Source organism: Ochlerotatus camptorhynchus, unplaced genomic scaffold (genome assembly GCF_037179485.1).
Source record: "Ochlerotatus camptorhynchus isolate MF236.1 unplaced genomic scaffold, CSIRO-AGI_Acam_v1.1 ptg000382l, whole genome shotgun sequence".
NCBI lineage: Eukaryota > Metazoa > Arthropoda > Insecta > Diptera > Culicidae > Ochlerotatus > Ochlerotatus camptorhynchus.
The window spans coordinates 205,351-232,505 of NW_027040869.1; the positions used below are offsets into that span (position 1 = coordinate 205,351).

At 42.0% G+C, this 27,155-nt stretch overlaps 1 protein-coding gene across 1 annotated transcript in view; it reads right to left on the minus strand.

The window, feature by feature from the left end:
• Positions 1-27,155, minus strand: part of LOC135710424 (UNC93-like protein MFSD11) — a 125,242-nt gene that overhangs the window by 60,419 nt on the left and 37,668 nt on the right. The window lies entirely within an intron of this gene.

Consider the following 27,155-nt stretch of genomic DNA (forward strand, 5'->3'; position numbering starts at 1 on the left):
CAAAAGAGCCCAAAAATCTAAAAAAAAAAAGTAGAAGGGTCTGGGCACGAACGGAAGCTTGACGTAGGACCGCTAGTGGACGGAATAAATGTGAAGAGCATTTTGTTCTTTTAATTGATCAATTATCTATTATCTCTACTCTTTCCGTTTTTGAATTGTAGGCGTACCAAATTTGTAGTATTTTTTTCAAAGAGAAAGTTGATTAAGAGAATCAATTAAAATCACTTGCACCCCTGCTTCCAAGTTTGGTTCAAGCACCCCTGCTTCCAAGTTGGGTGTGGTCGTTGGGGGCTTGTGGTTCTGAATATGGACAAACAAGCACAGATAAATTCTATTCCAACTCTTTACTGATGTATGCTTGATGGCCCTGAAAAGGGCCGTTTTATTGCAGAGGACATCCATGGCCACTTACGCTTGGCGTGTTTAATGTAGGTGACAGCATCACGGACCTCATTTTCCAGGAACACCTTCAGCACACCTCATAGATCAGACCGGATATACGTTTGACACCACTACGGCGAGCCAGACGACCGATGGTGGTTATCTCGAAGAATTTTGCGATGACGCTTGGCGCCTCCTTTACCAGACCTTTTCCTCCTTTGCCACGACCAGTCAATTAGTGCTTGTTAGGTGTGAAGGAGTGGACTAGCCACCACCTTCCTACTGCTGCTATTACTGTTCACCACGCCGTCCGAAGCGAAAATGAGCTAATGCCATACAGCAGCGCTCTTTTATATCTTTTCAGGTTAAAGCAGAATGATTATTATTATTATTATTTAGCTTTATTAATGAGGCTTTCAGCCTTGGGCTGGTTCGCCTCCAAAAGCAGAATGATGTGCGACCAAGTGGTATAAAAGCAACAAAGACTCCTCCCATTATGAGTGGTTTGCTATCGAGTAGCGACACTGGCTCTTTTTCTTCTGCGTGCACGGCGAATGAGAACGACCCAAATTTGAGTTTAGTTCACTCATAATTGCCAAAAGTGCAGGAACTCAGCGATGAGTAAATTTTTCTCATGGTTTCCTGTGGAAAACCTAAAAAATCTGCCAGAAAATGAGGAAATTGACGAAAATTTTATTCAGTCTCGGAGTAGTACCAATAGACTGAAAGAATCCAATCTTTACCCCTCTCAAATTCGGGAATTTTTCACTGGAAAAACCTGGGAAAACATGAGGCAAATTTACTCATCTGAGCGCTTATTTCTGAGATAACTAAACTCAAATTTGGGTCGTTCTCATTCACCGTGATATCACCTTGAAAGATATCGGCGCCGGTGGTTAGCGTGATTACCTCTCACCCCAGCAGACCTGGGTCCAATCTCAGTCGGCGCCACCGGCATGTTCTAAGGCATAACATCTCTGATCACGCCTTCCTTTGGGAAGTATAGCCGTTGGTCCCCGGTTCATGAGTTGATGGTTCGATATGTAGGGTCCAAATGTGAGAGCTGCCTCCCTGGCGTCGGTAGCATTGGAGCTCAGTACGGAAAACAAATCTTGTGTCACTTTTCAATAGGTCCTCTCTTTCGTAAATAACTCGGCTTCACAAATGTTTCCTGCCGTCATCGTCGAATTAGATGCTAGATTGTTGCTTCTTCCTCGGCTTCTTCCATCGAAAATATCCGGCCGTGGCGATTCAAAGTTGATCAAGGTTGATCAAAATAATTTGTACTCCTGCTTCCAGTTTGATTACATGAGCATTTTGTGTGGTCGTTGGTTCTGAATATGGACAATCAGGCAGATGAATTCTATTCCTATGCCTCACTGTAATAAGCTTGGTGGCCCTGGAAAGAACCGTTTTGTTGCCAAAGTTGGTGATGGTTTAACCTCCGAAACCAAACAGAGTGCGTCTCTGTCACTTCAAGACGTAGATGACATCCATGGGCGCTTACGCTTGGCGTGTTTAGTGTAGGTGACAGCATCACGGATCTCATTTGTCAGGAACACCTACAGCACTCCTCGTACATCAGACCGGAGATACGTCAGACACCGCCACGGCGAGCCAGACGATGGATGGTGGTTATCTTGAAGAATTTGCGTTTGATTCTGAATATGGCGATGAGTGTGCAAAAAATTACGCAATTCCATCCTCTCTATTCGCACGCGCCCGAGGATCGGAGGCGAATGCCACTTTGACTTGTTTCGTCTACATACTACTCTCTGACTGTAGGTGCATGTAGGTAATTGGTGGATTTGTTAGTTAATTCGACGCTTTTGGACAATGCTGGACATTTTCCAGTTTTTCAATAGTTTCTTGTTGAAAATCAACATTCGGAAGCATTGTTATCGATGCGTAGCCATATTTCTGATCGATTGGTGATAAAATTATTGAAATTGGACCAGGGGCAGCTGAGTTATTAACGTTCAAAATCTTTCTTAATTTGTTACATGTTCCATTTTCGGTTTTCACAAAGTTTACCCTCATATAGAAATCAAAGACGTAGTCCTACGTCAAAAAATGGCATTGAAATTCCTAATAGAACACCGGGATAGATTTCTTAGGAATTACCAGATTTGCCCAAGTAAATCCCTGGATGTGTCCAAGCTAGTACCAACGTAGTCAAAAGCTTAGCTTAGCTTAGTAGCTTAGTCTGACTGCACGTATCGATAGTTGCACTCCGTGATTGATCTGGGGCTTGGGAGTAACCTGCCATTCTCAGTGTACATGTTCCAGTGACTCCTACCTTTAAAGATCAATAACGTCACCGGCCACGTCCTTGCAATCAGGTGGGAGAGGGAAGGAATGTTAGTGTGTGACTTTTGTTGTTTTGGGACCGTGTTTACCTCTGCATCCCACAAAAGTCACAGGAAGGAGGTTTTGTTAGTGGGTTAGGTTCGTTGGATCAGGATTCACCTTGATAAGTGATGCGATCTTTTGTTTTGTGTAGTTATTTATAAGTGTTTTCGATTTATGCTCTAAACAGCCGGCTGTCTAGAGATGTAGATCATTATTAGATGTGTGTATACCGATTTAAACCAACAATAAGGATACTGTTGGGGCTACTCACAAAGTGTGATGATGGATTATTTTATTTTATCAATGACCAAAATAATTTATTATAAGCGGTTTGAACCGATTTAAACCAACAGCAAGGATGCTGTTGGGGCCACTCACAAAGTGTGATGGTGGTTTACTTGATTGAATATAAAATAATTATTAGAACCGATTTGACCCGATTTAGACCAACGGCAAGGATACTGTTGGGGCCACTCACAAAGTGTGATGGTGGTTTATTTAGTTCGGAAGAAAATGAATATGTATACTTCTTTTTTTTTATATAATAGAACGAATTTGTACTGATTCAAACCAAAAGCAAGGGTTCTATTGGGGCAACTCACGAAGTGCGATGGTGGTTTATACTATAAGGGCATAAAACAAAATCAAGAGCCATTTCGGTTTCCATAGCTTCCTAGACACTCGGCCGCAAAATAATCTTATCCGACGGAAACGTCTCGATCATCGCGCGATTTACCGTATTGATTCAAATTCCGAACAGTGCGTTAAAATCATCCTTTGAAAAACACCTTTTTTACCTAAAATATTGCTGATCCGCTCAGAATGTATTTAAACTCACGACTTATCGTAATATCCTGATTAAGCCTACTTCTTGATTCTGTTTCTAAATTCCCACTTTTTCAATTTCATCTGAGAACTATCTCGGATTTCTCGAAATGCATCCCAATGTTTTATAATATATCATTAATTTTCAATACATAATACATACGTACAGGCACCTAACTTATTACCTTTTTCATTGCAACATCGGTAAATGTAGTGATTTAATTATTCTACTATCTGGCAACCATTCTTGTTTTTTCATACTTAGTTTTTTGAAATTTTGGACTTAGAAAAAAAGCATAAAGATTCTCCAAACTAGGATTTTAAATCAAGGTTTAAGAAAGAGAGCCCGGAAAAAATATATGATCCCAATTGCCATGGTACCTGATATGATTTTAATATGGGTACATGACATAAATCATTTTTAAGATATCAGATATAAAAATATGAGATTTGGGTTTTAGCAAATGTCATACGATCCTGCACTGAGATTTTTTTAAGGTTTTAAGTAAGAATTTCATTACCAAGATTTTGAAAAATTGCAAGATCATAAAATAAAATAGCTATACAGTGGACTTGGCAAAATTTTCAAGATTCTGGTTTCCCAAATTAAGGGAAATATTCCACAGTCTGAAACACGGACATGAGCTTGAAATATAATAAAATATTAAATCTAGAAAAAAAAAATCAAGATTCTGCACCTATAAATTGTTCAAGAATTCGGTCAAAAAAATAAATAAAAGATTTTGAGTCAGAAAAATTCTTCAGATCCAAGAGATCACAGTAGACCGTGCTTAAAAGCTGACATGTTTTTCTTTTGCAATGCGTTTTTCGTCAGCGAATTAAACATTGTTCGCTTTGAATTTGTTAATTTGTGTGCTGAAATTTAGTTTCAAGTGTTCATAAAGTTATCATTTAGTGATATATTGTGTTTTGACTGTTTTTGCTTTGAGTGACTCGGTTGCCTTTGAGTCTAACTTCCAAAATCTTAGACGCAGCTTCAGTTCCATTGTTCGGTGTCGGTTTTCATTGCCTCCCGGCAGCCCGGTTCTCCGAGTTCGGATGCCACACTTTCGGCGTGTAGTTCGATTGAGAGATTCGTCACCGTGGGCGAGTTTGAACCCGGTCCGGTTGGTGAATTAGCCCGGGAACGTACTGATAATGTGTCCGTCGTGAGTTTTGGTGGCCGGCATTGCCGTGAATCAGCAAGTTTGCCGCTTGCACAAGTGCTCGGCTGCTGGTCTCTCGCCGGCATGCTTGGCATACACAGTTTTGGTCACGAACCGCTCATTTGCCAATAACTTTGCTCAGAGTTGACGAAACATAGTTCTGTTCGAAGCAGTCGTTAGAATAGAGTTTAAGCTTCTTATAGATACGTAAAAAAAAATGATATTTTAATTTTAGTAATAAACTGTATTTGATTTTGCGTTGTAAAAATGAAGTGAAAAATGCTCGCTGCACATCTCGGACTTTAAGTGTAAAAATTCATTGATGTTGATTCAAATATTTAGATTTATCTACTCTTTGCATATCTATAGTAAGCTACGAGTCTAATCTATCAACTACTTCAAAGGAAAACAAATTCCAACAACTGAGTGAAAAGCTATTAACAAATGAGCAGTTCGTGTGTACAACTGTGCATGCCAAGGATGCTCGCCGGTGGGGTACCAACGTAGTCAAAAGCTTAAGATTAAACTTGATAGATCAGTTGATTAAAATTGTGATAACAGAGTTCTTAAGGTTTCTAAACATGCTCTTGAGAGATTCCCCTGTTCAAAGCGTATGCCATTCATACTGATGTCATTGATTGATAACATGGCCCTATTTTCATGATTCATTTTAAACAGCTTAAATTGAACCGAGGAATGCAACACTTGAATGGTTTCACTTAACAACAAAGACAGTGAAAGTGGGAGTTGACCATGAACTTTACAGGGCAGTTAAAGTTTTAAAATTTTTGCCTTACAGCTATGAAATGAACTCGTTTACAATTGAATACACTGGAGTCGCTTTTTACGCGGGTGATACGTCCCGCGTAAAAAAAAACCGCGTAAATTTCGGAATCCGCGTAAAAAAAACCGCGTAAATTCCGAAATCCACGTAAAAAAACCGCGTAAAAAAAGACCGTGTAAGAAAAAACCGCGCAAAAAGCGATATACCGCGTCAATTCTGAAATCCGCGTAAAAAAACCAAAATCCACGTAAAAAAAACCGCGTAGATTCCGGAATCCGCGTAAAAAAAACCGCGTAAATTCCGAAACCCGCGTAAAAAAATAACCGCGTAAAAAAACCGTGTAAAAAAAACCGCGTAAAAAGCGACCCCAGTGTACTATCAAGCAAGATGTGGTCAAAGAATGGCAAATATAAACAGCATACTTATGGATTGGTTAAGCTTAATGATAATCTCATACTGCCACACGGCAGTATGACTCTCGTCTCGTCAAGCAAAAGGGATATGTTTCAATGACGTACGATGCTAGTGATATTTTATAGAGATAAGGATAATCAATGGGTACAATTTTCATTGAGCATGAACACATGAAAATTACAAAAATCGAGCAAAACTTGCTCAACGATAATGCAGTTGGGGAATTTGGTAATCGAAAAGTTTTTTTTTTTTTTTTTTTTTTTTAACTCTTTATTTGTTCCAAATTCAAAATAAATTACATTTCATTTTAACCTAGGTGCTCCAGTTACTGCAGTAACGTACCAGCCTTAATTGTTATGATATATATCTAAGTGTTTTTACATTGTTCATGTCTTGGCAATTCAGTATTTTAAACAGGTTTTTTAACCTGCATGTCAGTATAACAATTGATATCTTAAAACTAAAAACTAAAATTAAATCTTATCTAAGTATAAAGGGAATTAATCGTTGCAATTGAGGATTGCAACGATTTTTGCCTGAAATTATTCATTATTTTGTTGGACATTTGTGCTAAAGTCTCAACATTCGAAATTCTATGTACTTCGGTTGTACTGTACCAGGGAGGCAACTTCAAAATCATTTTCAGAATTTTGTTCTGAATCCTTTGAAGTGCTTTTTTCCTGGTAGTGCAGCAACTAGACCATATTGGTACAGCGTAAAGCATGGCCGGTCTAAAAACTTGTTTAAATATTAGAAGTTTATTCGTCAGGCAAAGTTTGGATTTCCTGTTTATAAGAGGATACAAACATTTTATATATTTGTTACATTTGGCTTGAATGCCCTCAATGTGATCTTTAAAAGTTAATTTTTGGTCAAGTATTAATCCAAGATATTTCACTTGGTTTGACCAGGAAATTGGAACTCCGTTCATAGTGACTATGTGACTACTACTAGGTTTCAAAAACGAAGCTCTAGGCTTATGTGGAAATATTATAAGTTGAGTTTTGGAAGCGTTGGGAGAAATCTTCCATTTTTGTAAATAAGAAGAGAAAATATCTAAACTTTTCTGAAGTCTGCTGCAAATAACACGAAGACTTCTTCCTTTAGCGGAAATGCCTGTGTCATCAGCGAACAAAGATTTGTGGCAACCCTGAGGCAAATCAGGGAGGTCCGAAGTGAAAATGTTATACAATATAGGCCCAAGAATGCTACCCTGAGGAACTCCTGCCCTAACAGGTAGTCGATTAGATTTGGAATTTTGATAATTTACTTGAAGAGTTCTGTCAGTTAAATAATTTTGAACTAATTTCATAATATAAAGTGGAAAATTAAACTTTTTCAATTTAGCAATCAAACCTTCATGCCAAACACTGTCGAATGCTTTTTCTATGTCTAGAAGAGCAACTCCAGTTGAGTGGCCTTCAGATTTGTTTGAACGAATTAAATTGGTAACTCTTAAGAGTTGATGAGTAGTTGAATGCCCATGGCGAAATCCAAACTGCTCATCTGCAAAAATTGAGTTCGTATTGATGTGAAGCATCATTCTATTCAAAATTATCTTTTCAAAAAGTTTACTTATTGAAGAAAGCAAACTTATTGGACGGTAGCTAGAAGCTTCAGCTGGATTTTTATCCGGCTTCAAAATTGGAACAACTTTTGCATTTTTCCATTTATCAGGAAAGTATGCCAAATGGAAACATCTGTTAAATAATTTTACCAAGAAAGACAAGGTACTCTCTGGGAGTTTTTTGATGAGGATATAGAAAATTCCATCATCACCTGGAGCTTTCATATTTTGAAAATTTTTAGTTATAGACCTTACTTCGTCCAAATCAGTCCCCCAGGAATCATCAAAAATATTTTCCCGAGAGAAAATATTCAGAAAATCCCGAGCAACCTGATTCTCAATAGGACTAGTAAGACCCAAACTGAAATTATGGGAACTCTCGAATTGCTTAGCAAGTTTCTGAGCTTTTTCCAAATTTGTGATCAAAATTTTACCACCTTCTTTAAGCGCTGGAATAGGCTTTTGAGGTTTTTTCAAAATTTTTGTGAGTTTCCAAAAGGGTTTGGAACTCGGGTCTAATTTAGAAATATTATTTTCAAAAGTTTTGTTCCTCAGGGCAGAGAATCGCTTTTTAATTTGTTTTTGCAAATCCCGCCAGATAACTTTCATGGCAGGATCGCGTGTTCTTTGATATTGTCTCCTACGGACATTTTTAAGACGGATCAAGAGCTGAAGATCATCGTCTATTATAATTGAATCGAATTTAACCTCGCATTTTGGTACTGAGGCAGCTCTTGCTTCAACTATAGAAGTAGTCAGAGATTCAAGAGCATAATTAATTTCATCTTTGGTTTGCAAAGGAATGTTTGGATCGAAGTTATATTCCATAAATGTTCGATACTGCTCCCAATCAGCTATATGGTAATTGAAAGTAGAGCTGTTGGGATTACAAATTATTTCTTGGGATATTTCAAAAGTTACTGGAAGGTGATCAGAACCGAAGTCAGCATGGGTAACCAATTGGCTACAAAGTTGACATGAATCAGTTAAGACCAAATCAATAGTGGAGGGATTTCTTGCAGAAGAAAAGCATGTTGGGCTGTTTGGATATTGAATAGTGTAATAACCTGCAGAACAATCATCAAACAGAATATTACCATTGGAATTGCTTTGAGCATTATTCCATGAGCGGTGTTTTGCATTAAAATCACCAATAATGAAGAATTTAGACCTATGACGGGTAAGTTTCTGGAGGTCACCCTTGAGAAAATTCTTTTGCTGGCCTACGCATTGGAATGGCAAATAGGCAGCTATAAACGTAAGTTGTCCAAATTTTGTTTCAACAGAAACCCCCAAAGTTTCAAAAACTTTGGTTTCAAATGAAGAAAGAATTTTATGCTTGATTCGTCTATGAATAATGATGGCAACGCCACCACAGGGTCCATCAAGACGATCATTTCTATAAATCAAGTAGTTTGCGTCCTTCTTAACCTTATGGGCAGGTTTAAGGAACGTTTCAGTTATAACGGCAATATGCACGTTATGAACTCTTAAAAAGTTAAATAGCTCGTCTTCATTATCTTTAAGAGATCGAGCATTCCAATTTACAATATTTAATGCTTTAAAATCCATTACTGAATTTTAAAGTCATGACAATATTATTTGCAAATTTTACTCCAGTTTGAATAGCATCAAACATGGAGTTAGATTTAAGCATATCAGAAATCATGTCAATTAATGAATTCTGTAAAAATTCCATTTTGGGGGCAGTAATGCTTCCTAAGTCAAAATTGTCAAAATTTCCATTAGAACGTTGGTTAGTATTTTGATTTCTACCCGCTGCAATAGCAGCATAGGTAGCTCCATTAACTCGCTGAACATTGTTAGCAGCGAGGGGAGTAGGTACAGATGAAACATTTGAAGCAGGGGAGATATTTGTACCTACGGGTACGAATGTAGAATTTGTTCCTCGCTGACCGTTGTTAACAGCAGAGGAATTTGTACCTGGTCGGAAACGTGGAGCGTTTCCTACCTGACGGTTAGAACGAGATTGTAGGATCGCTTTGCGAGTCTTACATTCCCAAAAATTGGATTTGTGGTTTTCACCACAATTTGAACATTTAAATTTCTTAGGATCTTCCTTCACAGGACAGTCGTCCTTTGCGTGAGAGGAATCACCACAATTCATGCATTTAGCTGGCATGTAGCAATTTTTAGTTCCGTGACCCCATCCCTGGCACTTACGGCACTGGGTGAGGTTTTGGAAATTTCCTCCAGTCTTCCTGAAGTGTTCCCACTTCACTCGGACATGGAGCATAAGGCTAGCTTTTTCTAAGGCCTTAAGGTTGTTTAGTTCACTAGACTTGAAGTGAACTAAATAAAAATCATTAGAAATCCCGTTGCGCGAATCGCCAGGACGGGATTTCATTTTCATTTTGATTACTTGGAGTGGCACAACTCCAAGTAATTTTGCCAGTTCATCTTTGATCTGATCCAGGGATTCACCACTGGGCAGTCCTTTCATGACAACCTTGAACACACGTTCAGTTTTGGTGTCGTAAGTAAAAAATTTGTGCTTCTTCTCAGTAAGATACTTGAGAAGACATTTAAATCCGTCCAAGGTTTCAGCCAATACACGGCATTCACCCCGACGTCCAATTTGTAGTGAAAACTTAACTTTCACAAAATTCAAAAGTTCCATGCGAAGAGCATGGAAATCGGTAGTGGTTATCACAATAGGGGGAATCTTTTCCTTCTTGGCATTAAGCCGGGAAAGTTTACTAGAATTTTTCTTGGATGATGGATCATTCTCATCATCCGTGAGCAAATCAAATTGATTACTCAAATTAATTTCATCAGAAGGGGGGTCAAGAGTTTGCCCCTTTCTTTTGCGTTTAGGCGCCATGGCGGCAGTAAATTTTTATCCAAATCGACTTCCAAGCAGATTACTATAAGAATCTGAAGGATCGAAGAGGAATTTTCCAAATCGATATCCAAGAAGGATTACCTCGGGTAGGGTCCAAACAAGGATCGAAGAGGAATAAGAGTTGAACAAGGTAGAAAATTTTTACAGGTTGAGCACTGAAAAGTGCTGTTAAAATTTGTTGTAGCTTTAGGTAGTAGTAACACTTCCTTCAGCAAAAAGCAAATAGATCCGCACGGCAAGAGAGCACGATGCGGACTGGTAATCGAAAAGTTAATTATTATAATGCAAGTTGCCGCTTTCAGAAGTGATTCGGCACACGCGACGCAACGCCTTATACCATCGTCAATAGCATGCATGAAAAATGTGAACCGAATGAATGAGCAAACTTTATTTTACGATTGTTTGTTGTCTGATTGCCGTCTGCCCTGTATCAGTACTCTGTCATAGCAGCTGAAACACTACCGGTTGTTCAATACCTATGCATTTTATTTGTTCAAGGACACACGTACATTTCTACTAATTGTAATAAATGGAGTTAGATTGTTTCGCTTCGATTAGTGTTCAATACAAATTACACTATGTGGAACATTTTGGTTTAAGCTTAAATAATAGAAAAGACTGCCTTTGCCTTAATTGGTCAGTAATGACTAGGAGGCTCATCTTTAAATGGTGTCTGTTGAATCAAAATCTATTATTTTAAAATGAATATAAAACAAAATTGAAACTTTACATCTGTTCACACATAATTGAAGTTTAAAGTATATAGAATTGTTAATTGAAATACGAAAATTCAGTTTAATTAAGTTTCTCATCGCAACCTGTGCTTTTAACAGGTGTAATTTTTCTAATGTTTTCAATTTTCATGTAAGTTTATATTGGTGTATTCTTTTTTTTTTAGGGATTTTACCTGCTTTACCTATATCTTTGACTTATATAACATGAATACATCATTGGAAAATTTTAACATACATTGTATGCCTTATTCTTTGTGCCAAAGATTTCGAACTCATTTCGAGATTGTCTTAGTTTATGGATGATTACTTAAAATCAAATTGTGCGTCACTTGCATCATTAAATGCCAATAAGCTGTAATTTTTTAAGTCAAAAAGTTTTTTTTTTCTTAAGTATCGATTTTAGAAGCCAAACCAGAAATAAATATTTGGTAGGTAAGTGTACCCAATTTCTTTATTGAAAAAGTTTTACTAACGGCATCTGTTTCGCAAATCAACCATGTTGGTATTGAGTCCGCATCGTGCTCTCTTTCCGTGCGGATCTATTTGCTTTTTGCTGAAGGAAGAGTTACCTCTCTGGTGTTACTACTACCTAAAGCTACGACAATTTTAAACAGCACTTTTCATTGCTCAATTTACAGGAATAATGTTCTACCTTTTCTGACTCTTATTCCTCTTCTATCCTTGTTTGGACCCTACCCGAGGTAATCCTTCTTTAATGTCGACTTTGAAAATTCCTCTTTGATCCTTCAGATTCTTGTAGTAATCTGCTTGGAAGTCGATTTGGATAAAAAAAAACTTACTGCGCAAAAGAAAAGGGCAAACTCTTTGTTGCACAAGTAACCGACAGATAGAAGAAAAAGTTCCGATTTCGTAACACTTTTATTGAGGCAGTGGGTTTTAAAATCCATTTAATGTCCTTCTAAATTTACCGATCTGTCCGTTCTTGCAGCAACCATCCGTACTATTTCTGTTAAGTGTACTGTTATTTGTGTATGCTTCGAAATTAATCAATAAGATAAGTTGACATTTTTCAGAATAGTTTTAAGCTAGATTTAGGTACCATCACCATCTGACAGAACGGCTGTCAGTCCGTTAGCCAGGGCCGTAGTTGGGTGCATCGTCGTGTCAACGTTGATGAAGGTACGCTTACGAAGATTCACCCCAAAGCGATAAACATATGCAACTGTCCTCACCAGCCGTTTCAATTTGGAGAAGCTTTCAAAACATATCAAAGGTTCAGTGATTCTATGCTGGAAAACGCTGAGACAGATTTCTTCCGTGGTTGAGCCTTGATCTCCGCCATCGCTGGGCCATTCGCTTTCAGGCTCCCACAAAAAATCGGGTCGACGGAACCAACGACTGTTTGGCTGAAAGTCCGGTAACCGTGTCCACTTCGTCCCATCGTCAGCTACGTTCTTTCTGGTCAGAATCCATCTCCACTCGTTTACTTGTGTTGTATCTAGTAACACGCTGATCTTGAATGCCACAAATTGGCTGTAGCGTCGGTGAACAGAACGGAGCCAGCATACCACATCACGGGAGTCAGTCCAGAATACCCGCCGCGATATTTTCATTCGATGTGAGTTAGTGATACATTCAGCTAGACGAGCGCCTATTACGACCGCTTGCAATTCAAGTCGCGGGATCGAGAGTAATTTCAAGGGGTCCACCTTTGTTTTTAAGCCAACTAGCGCGCACTCCGTGTTTCCTTATTCTTTGAACCTGAAGTAAGCGACGGCAGCCATTCCGTTTTCACTCGCATCGCAGAAAATATGCAATTCCACGGTATTCGTAGGCTCGGCAGTTGTCACATTGTTGTAACAGCGAGGTACGCTCACTTGTTGGACGTTCGGCAACGCTTCTACCCAGGTTATCCATATTTTGGCTAGCTTCCCGTTGATTTCATCATCCCAGCCGCATCCGGCACGCCATATTTCCTGCAGTAGGATCTTGAAGTAGATGAGGAACTTTGAGATGAGTCCCATAGGGTCGTAAATTACTATCAACATACGCAGGACTTCTCGTTTGGTAGGCATCCTGCTTCCGGAAAGCAACTCCACATTGTGCTTCGGTGACATTCGGAACGTAAACGAATCGGTGACAGTATCCCATCACATGCCCAACACCTTTTCCGTTGCCATGTCCGCACAAAGGCTCATGTCCTTCTCTGTGGTACTGTTTTCGTGTAGACGCTTGACGACTGCTGATGAATTCAACAAACAGTTACGTATTTCGAAGCCACCCTGTGAGTGAATGGATCTGACTTCGCTCGCCAATTTCACCGCTTCCTCTTCAGTCTCAACGCTGGTCAACATGTCATCGACATAGTGTTCGTGTTTGATGCACTCGACTGCCCTTGAATAATCTTCCACTAATCTGTCCGCATTCTGGTTTTTGACTTAGTGCGCGCAACTCGGCGAACATGCTGCACCACGTACACCTCCGGTTCTTCATCAGCTGTGGGGGGTGGCAATTATCCACAGCCCATACAAATTTTAAAAAAATAGTATGGACAATTGTCTACGCGGGGGTGAAAAATCTCAAAAAACTGTCTACTTAGATAATGAACAGCCCGTAATTGTGCTTTGCTTAAAATTTATTTCCCTGAAAAAAACTAATTTATTTCCCGGAAAAAAAATGATCGTCAAAGTCCATGTCATTTTCGAGTTGTTGTTAAGGGGGAGGGGAGAGGTTGTTGTTAAGGAGGGGGGGAGAGAGGTAGTTTTTAAGGGGGGGAGAGGTAGTTGTAAAGAGGGTAGGGGGTTTTACATACATAATTTTCCAAGTCTCATTCCTCATTGTGGTGGTCATGGTCACGCTGTGATCCACCTTTAGCCGCTGTCTTGGTCCTGTTTGCTGCAGGACCTAGTTCCACGCCGTCCGAAGCGGTAATGAGCAGAGGCAGGAAAGCAGCGCTGTTTATATCTTTTCAGGTTCAAGCAGAATGATGTGCAACCAAGTGGTATTCGTTTATGAAGACTGGGTTTGGGAAACATGTTCATGAAAACAGTGATAAAATTATCATTTGCGCATTTTTCAAAAGTTTTTTTTATTAAAAATTGCTGATGCTACATGCCAGCTAAATGTATGAATTGTGGTGATTCCTCTCACGCAAAAGACGACTGTCCTGTGAAGGTAGATCCTAAGAAATTTAAATGTTCAAATTGTGGTGAAAACCACACATCCAATTTTTGGGAATATAAGACTCGCAAAGCGATCCTACAATCTTGTTCTAAGCGACAGTTAGAAAACGCTCCTCGTTTCCGACCAGGTACAAATTCCTCTGCTGTTAACAACGGTCAGCGAATTACAAATTCTACCTTCTTACCCGTACACGGTGTTTCGTAAAAACCCATTAATGGGTAAAAAAAATACTCGTTTTCAAACCATGTATGCAGCTGTCAAAAATGAGGGAATTTTGATATCATAAAATGGGTGAAAAAATACCCATTTAAAAAATCAGTTCATGGTTAAATAATTGGCTTATTTTTAACCCAGGGTGAAAAAACACTCCGAAATTTCATCGTTTCATTTCCGTCCCCGATTCATTGGGAATGCAAACAGTTACTGTCCGCAGCATATTTAGCGAAAATAGACAATCTCCGGAAAATATTAGAATCCGAAATGGATAAGTCAATACAAATTATCCAATATGGTATTATAATATTTCGTGTAATAAAATTTGAGCGTCAGTGTTTACTCGGCTGTCGACAGAAGCAGACCACCCTCAATGTGTGTCACGCGATCGTCTGTTTTCTCGGCAGCAACCATTGTGATGTCCTCCTCATTGTTCCTCATCAGCAGTTTTTTCAGTCGATGCGTCGTCGACTTTGGAAAGCAACCGTTTCGTGATGAATGTGTGAGTGCTGACCACGTTTTGCGTCCATTGCTACAATGGAAGCGCTCTGACCCTCGTTGGCGAATCTGCCATACAAGTTGTTAGAGCGAGAAGATAAAGTATCGATGACACAGTTTCACATGTGCATCCCTAGATAGTTTGTATATGAGAGAGGGTCTCTCCCGCCGGTCCGCTCTTGATCCCTATGCATATACAGCTGACGATCGATTGCTAACGATCGGGTCAGCTGTGTGGCACATAGGTACGTAGATAGAAAATATCAGTTATAATAAACCGTCGCGGAAGACACTTCGTTTGTTCCGTCCTTTACCGTAATAAATGTAATTTTGTGTTCGCGTAATAAAGTGTATTTTCGTTGTGTAAAACCGTACATTTCTCGTGTGTCCGAAAGATTTCCCGCGACGGGCGCGAACATTTGGTCCTTCGAACCGGATAAGTGAATTTTCGGACACTTTGTGTGGTGTGTAGTGCTATTTGCGAGGATGAGAAGCAAATCCTCAGTACGAACAGTTTGTGTGGGCTGCTGTTAGTCGGAGCAGCAAACAAACCCAAAAAAGAACTATCAGTGCGCTAAAGCCAACGGCAATTTAATTGCACGAAATCGGCTCAGAAAATAGTGAAATTTTCCCACTGAACCGCGATATTAAGTGGAAAATACGTCACAGTGTGAAGTGAAAGACTCTCGGCGCCATAGCAAGGCTATTGGCGCAATTCTTTGTGATCAATCCCAATTGTGCGTTTCACGGCGCCATCGCGATATAGTTCGCGATCACGTACGGCGGAAAGCTGCGGCCGCTGCAAATCCAGAGCTGAAGACGATGTACGACGAATTCATTCGTGAATATCTTGCACTTGGACACATGAAGGACGTCACCGAAGAGGTCGGAGAGGTAGGAGTAAAAAGGTATTTTCTACCACATCATGCTGTTCTTAAGCCAGACAGCACGACTACAAAGCTGCGCGTAGTTTTCGACGCTTCCTGTCAAACGTCTACCGGAGTTTCGCTGAATGACGCCCTCATGGTTGGTCCAGTAGTACAAGATGACCTGCCTAGTATCTCGCTACGTTTCCGCATGTACCGTATCGCAGTCAACGCTGATGTCGCCAAGATGTATCGCATGGTTAAAGTTCAACGTCGTGATAATCTGTTGCTGAGCATCAAGTGGAGATTTGCCCCTTCCGATCCATACCGCACGTACGAATTGACCACTGTTACGTACGGTACTTCATCCGCACCATATCTTGCTACCAAATGCCTGCAGCGTTTAGCAGATGACGGAGCGTTAACGTATCCTGTAGCGTCCAAGGTGGTCAAGAAGGACTTCTAAGTTGACGACATGCTCTCAGGGGTAGACACCGTAGAAGAAGGTAAACAGTTGGTTCAAGAAGTCATCGAGCTGTTGGATTCAGCGGGTTTCACGCTTCGAAAATCGAACTCAAACAACAAGGTGCTTCCCGAATTCGTTCCGGAAAGCTTGAGGGATGAACGCTCAATCCTGGATCTCGATTCGTCTGAAACTTCCATCAAGACATTGGGTTTAGTGTGGGAACCTAGTTCAGACGTTTTCCGTTTCACGTTCCCATCGTTCAACTGGTCAGCAACGATTACGAAACGCTTGGTCGTCTCCGATGTTTCACGGTTGTTTGACCCCCTTGGTCTGGTTGGCCCAGTTATCATTCAGGCAAAGATCTTCATCCAGGAACTGTGGAAGCAAAACTGCGGCTGGGATGAACCACTTAATCAAGAACTTCAAGAGCAGTGGAAGGAATATCGGTGGAATCTAGCAGCACTAGAAAACCTTACCCTTCCCCGATGGGTAGGAACCGGAAGTCACATCGTCACCACGGAGCTTCACGGTTTCTGTGACGCGTCGAATAAGGCATACGGCGCCTGTTTCTACGTACGAACAATCTCCGAAACGGGGGAGGTGTGTGTGAGGTTGTTAACAGCGAAGTCACGCGTTGCACCACTTGACAACTTGAAGAAAGGAAACAAGCGGCTCTCCACTCCACGCCTATAACTGTCATCAGCCTTGTTGTTGGCACACCTTTACGAGAAGGTCACAAGCAGTCTCGGCATCAAAGCGAAAGGCTTTTTCTGGACGGACTCCACGATTGTCAAGTGTTGGATTTCTTCGTCACCGTCAAGATGGAAGCAGTTTGTAGCAAATAGAGTTTCGGAGATTCAGCACATCACGAAACAAGGCGTTTGGAACCACGTAGCTGAACTAGAGAATCCTGCTGACATAATTTCCCGTGGAATGATCCCAGCGCAGCTACAATATGAATCGCTTTGGTTCAACGGTCCGCATTGGCTAAAGTTGGACGAGCACAACTGGCCATCTGCTCATCAGATAGATGAAGAAGACTTCGATCCCTTGGATCTCGAAGCCAAAAGCATGGCGACAGCACTTCCAGTGGTAACTCCAAGCGATATCTTCAGCCTTAGATCATCGTATACACATCTCGTACGATTGACTGCTTGGCTTCGCAGATTTCGCTTCAATTCGCAACCGGCGAACCGTGACAATCAAGGGTGTGGTCCTCTCACAACGCTCGAACTGGAAGATGCTTTGCATGCGTTGGTCAGGCTCTCCCAACAAGAAAGCTTCTCGCTGGAGTTAGCTGATTTGAGAAACGGTAGAGAAGTTCGAGAGTCATCGAAGATTTCGTCATTACACCGGAGCTCAAAGACGGAATACTCTGCGTTGGCGGCCGACTTCGCCATGCATCGATTGCGATCCGTCGCAAGCACCCGTATATCCTGGATCACCGTCATCCATTTACGTACATGGTCGCCGTTCACTACCATCGAAAGATGTTGCATGGTGGACAACAGCTCATGATTTCGTCCGTTAGAGAGCGGTTCTGGCCAACAAACGCCCGAAACCTAGTGCGAAAGGTCATCCACGAGTGTGTACCATGTTTTAGAGTGAAACCCAAGATTCAGGACCAGCTCATGGCGGATCTTCCCCCCGAAAGAGTCACCCTGTGTCCACCATTCCAGCGCGTAGGTGTGGATTACTGTGGCCCGTTCCAAGTGTCGTATCCGTACCGGCGCAATCGCCCGGTGAAAATGTTCGTTGCCGTCTACGTCTGTCTAGTAACCAAGGCCGTTCACCTGGAACTAGCGTCAGACCTGTCCGCTCAGTGTTTTATTGCGACCCTGAAGCGTTTCTCTTCCCGGCGAGGCAAGCCGGAGATCATAATGTGCGACAACGGCAGAAACTTCGTAGGTGCGAGACGACAGTTGGACGAATTACGTCGCCTGTTCAACAACCAGCAGTTCCAGGCATCCGTCATCAGAAGTTCAGCTGAAGACCAGATTCAGTTCCGGTTTATTCCAGCGCGTTCGCCATACTTCGGTGGACTGTGGGAATCGGCAGTCAAATCGTTCAAGCTGCTTCTCAAACGAACGATTGACGTTCACACTCTCCTGTACGACGAGATGCAGACGATCCTGACTCAAGTGGAAGCAGTATTGAACTCGTGACCACTCACGCCTCTCAGTAACGACCCGGACGACTACGAAGCGTTGACTCCCGGTCATTTCCTGATTCAGCGGCCTCTTACGGCAATACCGGAACCCGATCTGGATGGGATTCCTGAAAATCGTCTGTCAGCTTGGCAGAAAGCGCAGTGGTTCACGCAGCAATTGTGGAAGAAATGGTCGCATCTGTACTTGTCAGACCTCCACAATCGGACCAAGTGGACAGTGAGAAGAAACAACGTGGTAGTTGGAACCATGGTGGTCCTGAAGGAGGAGAATCAGCCGCCACTGAAGTGGCTACTGGGGCGTGTGACAGAGGTCCACGCAGGTCGTGATGGGAATGTTCGAGTCGTGACCGTCAAAACAACGGACGGTAGTTACCGCAGAGCAATCTCAAAGATTTGCGTACTACCGATTCGAGATAACGTCAATGCACATAACAGGGAGAACTAGGACTCCTCCAACGGCGGAGGTTGAAAGGCCTCCGCACACCAGTTAAGTTAATCGTATATTGTATTTTTCGTAAAAATAACCCCGCTCCTCTTTCCCAGTCACGATTCGCCCTTGGTTTCGATTCACCGGAACAGTCTTAGTCGATAGAAAATCGAGCCGTTCCCCTTCACTCGAGGTAATCCGTATAGTTTCGGTGGTGGTCAATGGTTGCATGCATTGTTTTCGGTTCGTTCGAGCATGAACATCGTCAGTGGCGTCCAACGCCAGCGCTTCAGCGCCCAGTCAGTTCAGACATTTATTTGCTTGTCAAATTTGATTATTCGAGGTAAACTGCATCTGCATCATTGAGAAGGAGAAGTGCGCACTTCGTCCTCGTTGCACTATCAGTGTGCGTCAGCAAGCATGGCCAGCTTGTTCAGCGTTCACAACGAGTAGCAGCAGCATTGTAACAGCATCTCGCAGCCCTCGGATATCATCGAAACAGCTAGTAAATCGTCATCAGAGCGAGAAGGAGAGGATCATCGGTGCCAACGGGCACCCGCGGAGGTCACGGTGACCTCCGCTCCAGGCAAGTCGATTTTTATTGTGGTTAAAATGGTAAAAAAGCACCCTCTCATTTCTTAAAGCGACTCTGCAGCCACACCACCATCGAAGAACATCGAAACGTCGACCTCTCCGACGACAATCGGTCGTCCAGGTCCACTGAGTTCACCAAAGTCCACGTCCGACATCAACTCGTCACGTCAGTCATATTCCTTCAGAGCTAAAAATCATGAAGCATCATGTCGTCAGCAAGCACCAGTATCGAACCACCAAGCAAGGCAATTGAAGCAAGAACCTGGAAAGAAATCAGCAATCAGTCGAATCGATGGAAACCGTGCCGAATGTCATCAGTCAGAAATCGTCGAAATCGGACAGAATGCAAGTACCAGCCTACGGACAACTCCTGCTTCTGCACTGTCAGCACATCAAGCAGTTTCCCAGGTATGTTGTTCCGGTTTACTACTTCCTACTCCTGGATACTCCATTTTCGTTCCCACCATTCCAAGATACACTACACCTACCTGCAACGATCGACGACGACATAACGGCGGAAATCCAGTGGTTTCTACAAAACAACAACAGCAGCAAGCGAAAACATCACGAGTTCAACAGCACCAAAAGAACAACAGCTACAGAAATGCAGCAACATCGCATATGATCGCATACGAGAACAGCTGATCCAAATGTAGGCCAAGGTCATCGTCAATCGAAAGTAGAAGAAAAAATTGGGTCAGCCAACACAATCGAAGTATATAGCACAGTAGCAGCAGCAGAGATAATCCATATTGTTTTGTGTTTATTTGTATGTAGTTGTTAGATGTTAATGTTAGTTAATGTTAGAGTAGGATAGTAAATTGATATCAAATATTTCAAGGCGGCCGGCATATGTTAGAGCGAGAAGATAAAGTATCGATGACACAGTTTCACATGTGCATCCCTAGATAGTTTGTATATGAGAGAGGATCTCTCCCGCCGGTCCGCTCTTGATCCCTATGCATATACAGCTAACTATCGATTGCTAACGATCGGGTCAGCTGTGTGACACATAGGTACGTAGATAGAAAATATCAGTTATAATAAACCGTCGCGGAAAACACTTCGTTTGTTCCGTCCTTTACGGTAATAAATGTAATTTTGTGTTCGCGTAATAAAGGGTATTTTTGTTGTGTAAAACCGTATTTTCTCGTGTGTCCGAAAGATTTCCCGCGACGGGCGCGAACACAAGTAAACCACTGGAAGCGGCTCCCGTTCTGGTAGAGGAGGCTTATTGGATAGCGGAAGATAAAATGTTTATTGTGTTGTACCATACAACATTTTTGAAAAAACCTCAAAAGCCTATTCCGGCGCTTAAAGAAGGTGGTAAAATTTAGATCACAAATTCAGAAAAAAGCTCAGAAACTTGCTAAGCAATTCGAGAGTTCCCATAATTTCAGTTTGGGTCTTACTAGTCCTATTGAGAATCAGGTTGTTCGGGATTATCTGTATATTTTCTCTCGGGAAAATATTTTTGATGAATCCTGGGGGACTGATTTGGACGAAGTAAGATCTATAACTAAAAAGTTTCAAAATATTTCAAAAAGCTCCTGGTGATGATGGGATTTTTTATATCCTCATCAAAAAACTCCCAGAGAGTACCTTGTTTTTTTGACGTAGAACTACGTCTTCGTCGACTATACTGGGGTAAAAATCAAAAAATATGTGTGGTGAAATAATGTTTGGTTTTGAACGCTTTTAACTTTGGCATTTATAGATTAAATTAAAATCCAAATACGCCAATCGATAGGATATTACATAACGAATCTGCTGAAATTTTTAATCAAAAAACTTTTGAAAAATGCTCAAATGATAATTTTATCACTGTTTTCATGAAATAAACGTTTTCCCCAAACCCAGTCATCATAAAAGAATACCACTTGGTTGCAAACCATTCTGCTTGAACCTGTAATGATATAGAACAGCGCTGCCTTCCTCTGATCATTACCGCTTCGGAGGGCGTGGCACTAGGTCCTGCAGCAAGCAGGACCAAGACAGCGGCTAAAAGTGGATCACGACGTGACCATGACTACCAAAATGAGGAATGAGACTTGGAAAATTATTTATGTAAAAACCCCTACCCCCCCTTAACAACAACCCGAAAAAGACATGGACATTGACGATCACTTTTTCCGGGAAATAAATTTTAAGCAAACCACAATTAGGGGCTGTTCATTAACTACATTTTTTTATTCTTGAAAACCTTCCCCCCCCCCCCCTGCGTAGACAATTGTCGATACAGTTTTTTTTTAATTTGTATGGGTTGTGCAGCAAGCAGGACCAAGTCAGCGGATAAAAGTGGACTGCAGAAAAGTTTAGATATTTTCTCTTATTATAAAAATGGAAGATTTCTCCCAACACTTCCAAAACTCAACTTATACTATTTCCACATAGCCGGCGCCGGTGGTGTAGTGGTGAGCGTGACTGCTTTCTAACACCCCGATGGGTCTGGGTCCAGCCGAGGTCGGTGGGATTTTTCTGAGGCATAAAAATCTCTGGTCACGTCTTCCTTCGGAAGGGAAGTAAAGCCGTTGGTCCCGGCCCATGTGTGTTGTGAATGGGTGCGATATCCTACGCAGGTGTGGAAGCAGCCTTCCTGCACATTCGATTGCCGTCAATGGATGGCAATCGATGTCCGTCGGTGATTGGCACTAGATTGCGGAACAGAGACCGACGTTAAATAAAGGAAAGAACTATTTCCACATAAGCCTAGAGCTTCATTTTTGAAAACTAGTAGTATTCACATAGTCGCTATGAACGAAGTTCTAATTTCCTGGTCAAACCAAGTGAAATATCTTAAATTAGTACTTGACCAAAAATTAACTTTTAAAGATCACATTGAGGGTATTCAAGCCAAATGTAACAAATATATTAAATGTTTGCATTCTCTTATAAACAGGAAATCCAAACTTTGCCTGACGAATAAATTTCTAATTTGTAAACAAGTTTTTAGACCGGCCATGCTTTATGCTGTGCCAATATGGTCTAGTTGTTGCACTACCAGGAAAAAAGCACTTCAAAGGATTCAGAACAAAGTTCTGAAGATGATTTTTAAGTTGCCTCCCTGGTACAGTACTACCGAGGTACATAGAATTTCGAATGTTGAGACTTTAGAACAAATGTCCAACAAAATAATTAATAATTTCAGGCAAAAATCGTTGCAATCCTCAATTGCAATGATTAATTCCCTTTATACGTAGATAAGATTTAGTGCTAGTTTTAAGTTTTAAGATCAATTGTTATACTGAAATGCAGGCAGGAACAATGTAAAATCACTTAGATATATATCATAACAATTAAGGCTGGTAAGAGACTGTAGTAACTGGAGCACCTAGGTTAAAATTAAATGTAAAAAAATTTGAATTTGGAATAAATAATGTGTTCTTTTTTAGCTGCAATATTTTTGAATGAACAAATAAACTTGTAATCCATGTATAGGAATTCTGTCGGTGGCACTTTCTAACGGGATGTTTCCTGATATGTTGACAGTATTTGAACTGCAACTGAAAAAAAAAATTAAAGGTAACCTGCACATTATATTGCAGAATTGCAAAGTGTGATATAAGTCCTATAAGAATTAATCAAGATTTTATGATTTGAATTGCTCAGAATGATATGGTGAATGACTATGCTGGCTTCAGATGACAAAGTGAAGTAAATGCCATCATTGTAAATTTTCATTTTTCAACATATTCGAGTTCTGCACCTCAATGACAAACAAAAATACTTCACAGATGCATAACATTTGATTTTGAAGTATGCTGACAAAGAGACGTTAGTCATACGTTTAATTGCGGTTAACGACTTTTTAGTCAATATTTATTGTTTTATGGAAAAGTCAGAAGACTCATAAAGGGTGTATTGGATAAAAATGGCTCACCGAAAATCTTCTGTAACTTTTGAACCGTTTGAGTAAAAACAGGAAAATAGAGATTGTCGGGAGCACAGTGAGCAGCAGCAGAAAATTTGTCTCAGCTGATTCTGTTTCTCAGCTCCGCACAGGCAGGTAAGCTTTTATTTACTATTTCTTCTCTTTCAGGAATTCCAGAATGGCGGAAAAGAAGAATGCCCTAATAAACGTGTACCATATACTGACGATATCTTAGATGGTGCGACCATACCACATAAAATTGGGATGATATCCCGAATTGGTGGTTAGGCGCATCTTATGGTTATTGTTTATGCGGGTGGTTCTTGAAGCAGCTTAATTTAAGCACTCGCGACTTACTTCACGCAAATAAACTTTATTTCTACTTAATTAAATGCTTTTACTTTCACTAAAATCACTTGTTTGTTTATCTTCTGCTTCGTACTGATGATGATGATTGATGACGTCGCTGTAGCTAAAGAGGATGATTCCTGTCACTCTTCGACTTTTATAACAGGGCGCGGTGGAAGACGGTACAACGCCATGCTACCAATCTAAATTTCCCTTTTGGGCGTTTATAGCCGTCGATCAAAGGGAGTTTTTACGATGTGACCGATGAGCAACAGATGGCGCGTCGATGCATTTTCGTTGTCACGAACATACTGGCCCCTTCAGGAACTTCGTTTCTGACGTGTATACTCGATGATCAGCAGCTCTGCTACAGGTCTCTTTCTCGCATCGGGACTGTCACTGCTATACGATCGATGAAGCTTCGACGGACGATTTGTTTATACACGAAAGTCGACGATAGAAAAATGGTCTTGTCCTTTCTAATGAAAGGCATTGATTTTTAATTATAGATGCTCCGGTTGTCGACGGATAGTCGTGAACATCGGAATACTATCGTTGCAGGTGAATTTTGGAATGCAAGTAGCTGGATGGCTGCAGTGTTGATGTTTACATCTGTGGTGGTTGGTTTTGGTCGGACGATGATTGCACTGGTAGAAGGCAAATTTTTGATACCGGGCGAATGTAACGGCCGGTTGGTGTTTGGACCGTCACTACCCTGATGACTCCATCTGAACCAGGATGAACCTGGTCGATTCTGGCGGTCTGCCAGTGCATTGGTGCAGTGTTTTCGTCGCGAAGAACAACAAGTTGGTTTTGCTGCAGCTGAATAGGTGGATTGCACCATTTTGTACGTGGCTGCAGTGTGGAAAGGTACTCCAAGTGCCATCTTTTCCACAATTCCTGGAACAGTTTTTGGACCAGGTGCCACTGTCGAAGTCGATTCGTTGGGATATCGATGTAATTGACGTCTGGAACAGCCTTGAGGGCGGATCCCGTTAAAAAGTGTCCCGGAGTGAGTGGCTCAAAGTCGCTAGGATCATCGCTCAGTGGAACAATCGGTCGAGAGTTCAGACAGGATTCGATCTGGCACAGCAGCGTAGTCATGTCGTCCTAGGCAATTGTGTGCTTTCCGAGGACCCGCACGAAATGCTTTTGAGCAGACTTTATTGCGGCCTCCCATAGCCCGCCGAAGTGGGATGCTCTAGGAGGGTTGAAGTGCCAACGAATTCCTTGCAGATAGCATTCTTGTGCGATAGCATTGCGATGCTCCTTGTTGCGAACGAGTTCCCGAAGTTCATTATTCGCTCCAACGAAGTTTCGACCATTATCGCTGTGTAGATCGGAGCAAAGGCCACGGCGAGACACGAACCGACGAAGCGCTTGTAAAAATTTCGGTGTGCTGAGATCTGCTACAAGTTCCAGATGTACTGCTTTCGTGGAGAAGCAAATAAACACGGCAACGTAAGCTTTCCCGGGTGCAGCACGACGATGTATAGGCTTGAGTGAAATTGGTCCCCAATAGTCTACTCCTGTAATGGTGAAGGGTCGACTTGCAGTAGTTCTTGACGCAGGAAGCTCGGCCATAAATTGCTCCAGCATTCGAGGGCGTGCTCGGAAGCAAGTAACACAGGTGTGAACCACACGCTTGGCCATGTTCCTGGCCCCTATGATCCAGTACCGTTGCCGAAGTAGATTGAGGAGCAATTGTGGAGCTGCGTGGAGATGCCGTTCGTGATAGCTGCGAACCAAAAGCAGCGAAAGTTTGTGCGATGCTTGCTATCGTATGGTTGTTCTGCCTTTTCCAATCTGCCACCGATGCGAATTACCTTCTCTGACGAGATGAACGGGTGGAACCACTTGAGGCGAGATTTCATCGATACTGGTTCCGACTGTTGAAGCTGCTTCCACTCTTCGCTGTATGCTTGTTGTTGAACCAATCTGATGAGTATTCTCTCCGCTTCTAACATCTCTTCTAATTTCAGCAGAGTAGAATTTGGCAGTCCACTGGATTGTTTTCGACAGCTTTGAAGAAATCGACGGCAGTAAGCGACCACACGCAAAAGGTGCTGGTATTCGGAGAATTTTTCGACGAGCAGGTCGACGAATGACGGTTCGTTTGGTGACGACGATACTGCTAGGGAGATTCGACGTGCTTTTTCCAACGCCTCAGAAGGTTGATCTTGTGTACTTCCAACTACTGGCCAGCAATCTTGGGGTTGCCGAAGCCATTCAGGTCCCTGCCACCAGAGGTCAAAGTCAATGATAGTGTCTGCAGTTATCCCACGTGAAATGCAGTCCGCAGGATTTTCTAGAACAGCGACATGATTCCACGAGCTATTCTGGGTGGCGAGCTGGATCTTAGATGTTCGGTTGGCAACGAACGTGTTCCAAGTAGAAGGAGATGCGTTGAGCCAGCAGAGTACGACGGTGCTATCGAGCCAGAAGTAGCATTTCGCGTCGAGACGGAGCGATGACTGGACCTTTTCGTAGAGTTGCGCTGCCAGTAGTGCTCCACTGAGCTCGAGTCGAGTAATCGATTGCCTTTTTAGAGGTGCTACACTTGATTTTGCAGTGAGGAGGGCAACCTTGACTATTCCAGATGCATTAGTGGATCTGACGTATGCACAGGCTCCATAGGCAAGCTGCGAGGCATCAGCGAAGATGTGGATCTGTATCGTTGCAGGTTCGGGTTGCATAATACAGCGTTCGATGCGAAGTTCGTTGAGTCGCAGCAATTTGTCCAATGGATCTGGTACTCCATCGGTAGTTCCTTGTCCCAACTCCACGAAGATCCACTGTCGTCTTTCAGTTTCCACAGGTTCTGCATGAAAACCTTGGCAGCAGTTACGACAGGTCCCACTAAGCCAAGCAGGTCCTAGAGACGGGCGATGAGCGAAAGAGCGATTCGTTTAGGAACAGGTTGGTGTGCTGTATCAGATGGTAGGTCGATTTTGTATCGTAGGCAATCTGAGGCTGGTTCCCAATGTAGCCCGAGAGTTTTGATGACCTGATCTCGATCGAGGTCTATGGAAGTCTTGAGTGCGCGATTCTCAGGTTGAATTCCTTTGAGTACTGCCTTATCGTTTGACGCCCACTTGCGTAGTTGAAATCCGCCTTTTGCTAGGAGTGCATCTAGCTGGTTCCGGAGTTCAATAACTTCTGCTGCGTTACTTCCACCGGAAAAGAGATCGTCAACGTAGACGTCTTTCTTCAGAGCTTTGGCTGCAAGGGGAAAACATTGACCTTCTTCGTCGGCAAGTTGCATCAGTACCCGAGTGGCGAGGAAAGGAGCGCTGGCAGTACCGTACGTTACGGTATTCAGTTGATATGTCTCCATCGGATGGTCCGGTGATGGTTTCCAGACGATGAGTTGGACTCGGCAGTCACGAGGGTCGACGAGAACTTGACGGTACATCATCTTGGCATCAGCAACTACCATGACTTGATGCTTTCGGGAGCGCATCGTGAT